The sequence below is a fragment of the Myotis davidii genome, unplaced genomic scaffold (genome assembly GCF_000327345.1).
Source record: "Myotis davidii unplaced genomic scaffold, ASM32734v1 scaffold1187, whole genome shotgun sequence".
In the NCBI taxonomy this organism is placed as follows: Eukaryota; Metazoa; Chordata; class Mammalia; order Chiroptera; family Vespertilionidae; genus Myotis; species Myotis davidii.
In genome coordinates, this window is record NW_006299714.1 from 2,294,773 (window position 1) to 2,300,416 (window position 5,644).

Sequence of the window (5,644 nt, forward strand, 5' to 3'; positions counted from 1 at the left end):
AGGGGATAGGGGATATTTGCAATAGCATCAACAATAAAAAACTAAATTTAAAAAATTTAAAAATGAATCTCTTACATCATTATTGAAAAGTTAACCCGAACCTAAGGAGTATTATTGCAAAAGCTCCCATTAGAAGTAGTGGTTTTTTTTTTTTTTAAGTTCTTGCTAACCAGGGCTCTCCATAAATGTGGAATTTCAGTAAAACAGAATTCCGCAAACAAACTTGAGATATGCTTGGGAAGACAAGCTCAGCTTCTTTCCTTTTATTTTGAACCCCTGATTCTCTAAAACCTTTAGTTTATTTTCCCCTTCCTGCCTCTAGTGGTTCCCATGGCAACAGCAGCTTACTGGGTTGGGGTTGGGGTAGGGTAGTAGTGTATGTCTGAGTCATTTTTAAGTTAAGTGTTTATAAGGTGGGAACTGTACTGCATTAGTCGTTTGTATTGCAACTCTTAAGTAGGTCAGTTGTCTTTTCTCTAATGAGGAGGTATTTGTTCTCTTAACATTCTGCCAAACTCGTTTATTCTCTTCCTCATCCAAGTCCTACAGATGAATGTTCTAGGCCTTTGATCCTCAGGAGGTATATGGAGTAAAAGAAAAAACCTTGTGGATAGAAAAGAGGAAGAGGTGGGAGTAGCTAGTGTAAGAGAGCCAGGTAGGAGTAGCCAGTGTCTGTAAGAATGGTAAGTGATTTTGAAATCCTTCTGTAAGGCAGAGTAAACGATCATGACAGGGAGCAATCAGGTTCTATATGAAAGTGCAACCATTTGGTGGCCCTTCTTACTAAAAGTTCTTCCCAGCAGACTGGGAGTGGGCCTTGACACTTTCATTAGTTGTATTCGTTGGGGGTAAGACATGGATGATTTCTTTTTGAAAAGGCGAAGGTACAAAAGTGGAGGTCATAGCTTATTCATTCTTGTACTTCCTGTAACAACTCCACTGCCCAATAAATAATGAGTGATGACATGGTGGACATTATTAGCTAAGAATAGTTCATTCACATTCAGTATTTTTAGCAGATTAATTCTTGTCATTAGGAAATGTATGTTGAATGAATCATTCATTCAACATACATTTCCTAATAACAATAAATTATTATTTTATTGTGAATATAACATAAGATAGGCAATGAGCTAAATATTTCATGTGCATTCTCTCCTCACAGCAACCCTATGAGACAGGTACTATCAGTATAACCATTTGACAAGTAAAGAAACCTTAGCTTAAAGAGGTTAAATTAATTTCTCCATGCAAATAGCAGGTAAATGGCGTATGACTGTAAGTCTCTCTGATGCTTAAAGTCTGTATTTTAAATCCCAGTGCTGTTGAGTGTTAGGAGATAATTCTGCACTATTATATTGAATCATTTTCTTGTAATTTTTTGTTAACGAAAGTGGGATGTTCAGTAAAATTTCTCAGAGTCTGCATTTTGCTGATTGCATCTGTAAAGTGTCATTTATTTTCACCTTTCCTCTGTATTTTTTATAAATTAGTAGTCAGATATAGAAGTTTGATCAGATTTCAGCTCAATTTTTTTTTCCAAACCTACTCAGGTGGTAAGACAGTTATATAACTGTAGACAAAAGAATTCCTTCCTTTTAAAGGCTAAACAATATTTCATTTACATATTACATTGTTTTTGGTGTAAGTCCAAAACTGGAATTGTTGGGCCATACCGTAGTTCTAGTTTTAATTTTCTGAGGAACCTCCATACTGGTTTACGCAGTGGCTGGACCATTTTGTATTCCAACCAAGAATTCAGAAAGGTTCCAATTTCTCCACATCCTCACCAACACTGCTACTACTACTACTACTACGTTTTCTCCTCTTCCCCCTTTCTTCCTCCTCCTCCTTTTCTCTCTCTTTCTCCCCGCTCTTGAAATAGGTGTGATGTGGTATCTCACTGTAGCTTTGATTTGCATTTTCCTATTGATTAGTGCTATTGAGCATTTTTCATGTGATTATTGGACATTTTCATATTTTCTTTTCAGAAAGGCTTATTGAAGGCCTTTGCCCATTTCTGAATGGGGTTGTTTTGTTGTTGTTGAGTTTTAGGAGTAGTTTATATATTTTAGATATTAATCTCTTAGCGGATATATGATTTGAAAATATTTTCTACTATTCTGTGGGTTGCCTTTTTATTCTGTTCATATTATCTTTTGATGCACAAAATTTGAAAATTTTCATTAAGTTCAATATATCTATTTCTCCTTTTGTGGCCTATGCTTTTGGTGTCATTTCTGAAAAATTACTGCTAAGTCCAATATTATGAAGCTGTTGCCCTATATTTTCTTCTAAGAGTTTTATAGTTTTAGGTCTTAAATTTTTTTAAAAAAAATTGTTTGATTTTAGAGAGCAGGGGATAGGGTGAGAGCCTAGGATTGTGCCCTTGACTGGGAATCAAACCCACGACCCTTTGGTGCACCGGCCAACACTCTAACCACCAAGCATGTTTAGTGAGGCTCTGGCTACAGCTGAGTCCGCCTTTGTGTATATCCTTTATGGAGCTGGTTGGGTGATGCTCTGGTGTGGTCTGCAGCCAGCCTTTGGGTGTGTTGGTTCTGGATCCTCTGAGGAGGGGTTCCAGTTCAGGCCAAGTTCAGCTACCATTTGTGCCTGATTGGCACTGTCTGGTGCACGCTACAAAGTGATCTGCTTGTTGCTGCCTGTGCTGGGCTTGGAGGTGTTTGGGAGAGACTGCACTGTGATCCTGATTGGGAGATACAATGCAAATTGAGACCAGTTGCCACTTAGCAAGGGGTACAGGACACCCTGAGGCCAGACGCTGCTTGTTTGGGTTTTGTTGACCTTTGAGAGATTTTAGGAAAGTCAGCAGTGTGAGCCAAGGCAGGCTATTTGTGTGGAAGAGCTCATGGTAGCAGCTTGTGCTTGGCACGTGAGTTGGCTGGGATGGTGTCTCAGGGAATCACCCGGGCAGGGCAAATGGTGTTATCCAGGGTTAATGGAGAGCATATTTGGCGCCTGCCTGAGCTTGGCAGCTGGGTTGGGAGAGGACTCAACAAAAAAACAATGGTGCCTGCCAGTGCTTCCATCCCAGGAAAGAACCGCCCTGCCCCCTGCCCCTCCCGCCATTGTCCTGAAGTTAGTCAATTCAGTTCCTCTCTGGATGTCCCTGGATCTTTTTTAGTGGCTGTTGCTGTGCTAGAAGTCAGATTGAGTGAGTCTGTGAGCGAGCAATTCCATGCCTGGGCTCCTCAAGAGGAACACCTGGCACTCCAGGTGCCCTCCATCTCACTTGGATGCAGTCCCTATTGGTTTTCACAGCCAGATGTGATGGGAACTCTCCTCTTCCAGGCACTGGTGCCCCAGGTGAGGGAGCTGGATATGAGGCTGGAACACATTTCCCCTCAGCGGGGCTCCATAGCCGAGATATCCCTCCCATTTCTAAATCACCACGCCATGGGTGTGGGACCTGCTATTCCACTTCTCTGCCCCCCAACCCCCCTGCACCAATCTCATCATGCTTCTTTTTTTATATCCCTAGTTACAGGAATTCTGTTAGCTACTTCTGAGGTGGTCCTCATTGATGGTCATTCTATAATTTAGTTGCAATCTTGATGTGGTCACGGAGGAGGTTAGCACAGCATTTACCTACTCTGCCATCTTACCCGAAGTCCCTATACTACATTTTCTTTATTCATTCATCTACTGATGGATACGTAGGTTATTTCCTTAGGCTGTATCTTGGCTATTGTAAATAACACTGCAATAACATGGGAGTGCATATGTACATTACTGGATCATATGGTAGTTCTATTTTTATTTTGGAGGGCACCCTCCATACATTTATCCATAGTGGCTGAGCCAACTTACATTTCCACGTACAATGCACAAGGGTTCCCTTTTATCCACATCCTTGCTGACGCTTGTTATTTTTTTGTCTTTTTGATAGTGGCATTCTAAAAGGTATGAGGTGATACCTCATTGTGATTTTGATTTGCATTTCCCTGATGGTTAATGATGAGCAGCATCCTTCCATGCCTTTGGAAACACTGTTAGCCATATGTATGTTTTCTTTAGGAAAATGTCTATTTAGATCATCTGCCCAAGTTTCATCAGACTAGTCTTTTGCTATAAATCATCCGAGTTTGTTAGATATTTTGGATAGTAACTTCTTGTCAGGTAAATGATGTGCAAATATTTTCTCCTGTTCAGTAAGCTATCTTTTCATTATGTTGATGGTTTTCTTGGCTGTGCAGAAGCTTTTTAGTTTGATGTTTATTTTTGCTTTTGTTGCCTTTTCTTTTGGTGTCGAACCCAAAAATCATCCTCAATAATGATTTCAAGGCACTTACCAAGCCTATGTTTTCTTCTAGGAGTTTTATGGTTTCAGGTCTTCTATTCAAGTTTTTAATATATTTTGAGTTCCTTTTTGTATATGATGTAACATAGTGGTCCAGGTTCATTTTTTGCATGTGGCTGCCCAGTTTTTTGAACACCATTTATTGAAGAGACTTTCTTTCCCCATTGTATACTCTTCAGATCTTTGTCATACATAAATTGATTATATATGTGGGGTTCATTTCTTGGCTCTCTATTCTGTTCCATTGATCCATCTGTCTCCTTTTTATGCCAATATTATACTATTTTAATTATTTTAGCTTTGTAATATACTTTGAAATTAAGGAGTGTGATGCCCCCAGATTTGTTCTTTCTCAAGATTGCTTTGGCTTTCAGTATCTTTTATGGTTTCATATAAATTTTAGAATATTTGTTTTATGAAAAAATGCTGTTAGAACCACTGTTTTGATTACTCTAGCTTTGTACTAAGTTTTGAAATCAGGGGGTGTGAGTTCTGCAGCATTGTTCTTCTATTTCAATATTGTTTTTACTATTAGTTGTCCTTTGAGATTTCATATGAATTTTAATACGGGTTTTTCTATTTGTGTAAGATATGTGATTAAGACTTGATAGAGCTTGCATTGAATCTATAGATTGCTTGGGTAGTATAAAATCTTAACAATATTAATTCTTCCAATCCATAAATATGGGATGTGTTTCCATTTACTTGTTTTAATTTACTTCAGCAGTGTTTTGTAGTTTTCATTGTACTAGTCTTTCATATCTTTGGTTAAATTAATTCATAAGTATTCTTTTTGATGTTATTGCAAGTGGACTTATTTTTGCAATTATCTTTTCAGATTGTTCATTGTTGGTATATAGAAATATACCTATTTTTTTGTGTTAGCTTTGTATCCTGCTACTTTGCTGAATTCATTTATTTAGTTCTAAGAGTGTTTTGTGGAATTATTAGGATTGTTTGTATGTAAGATTACTAGTATATCATCATCAAAGAGAGATCATTTTATTTCTTCATTGCCAATTTGGATGCTTTTTATTTCTTTTTCTTGCTTAATTATTCTGCCAAGAATTTTAAATACTGTGTTGAATAGAAATAGCTGAAGTGTGAAACCTTGCCTTGCTCCTGATGTTAGGGTGAGAGCTTTTCTTTCACTATTAAATATAATGTTTGCTGTGAGGTTTTCAAATATGGCTTTTGTTATATTGAGGTAGTTTTTTTCTATATCTCATTTTTTAGTGTTTTTATTATAATACTAGAGGCCCGATGCACGAAATTTATGCAAGAGTAGGCCTTCCTTCACCTGGCTGCTGGCACACGCTT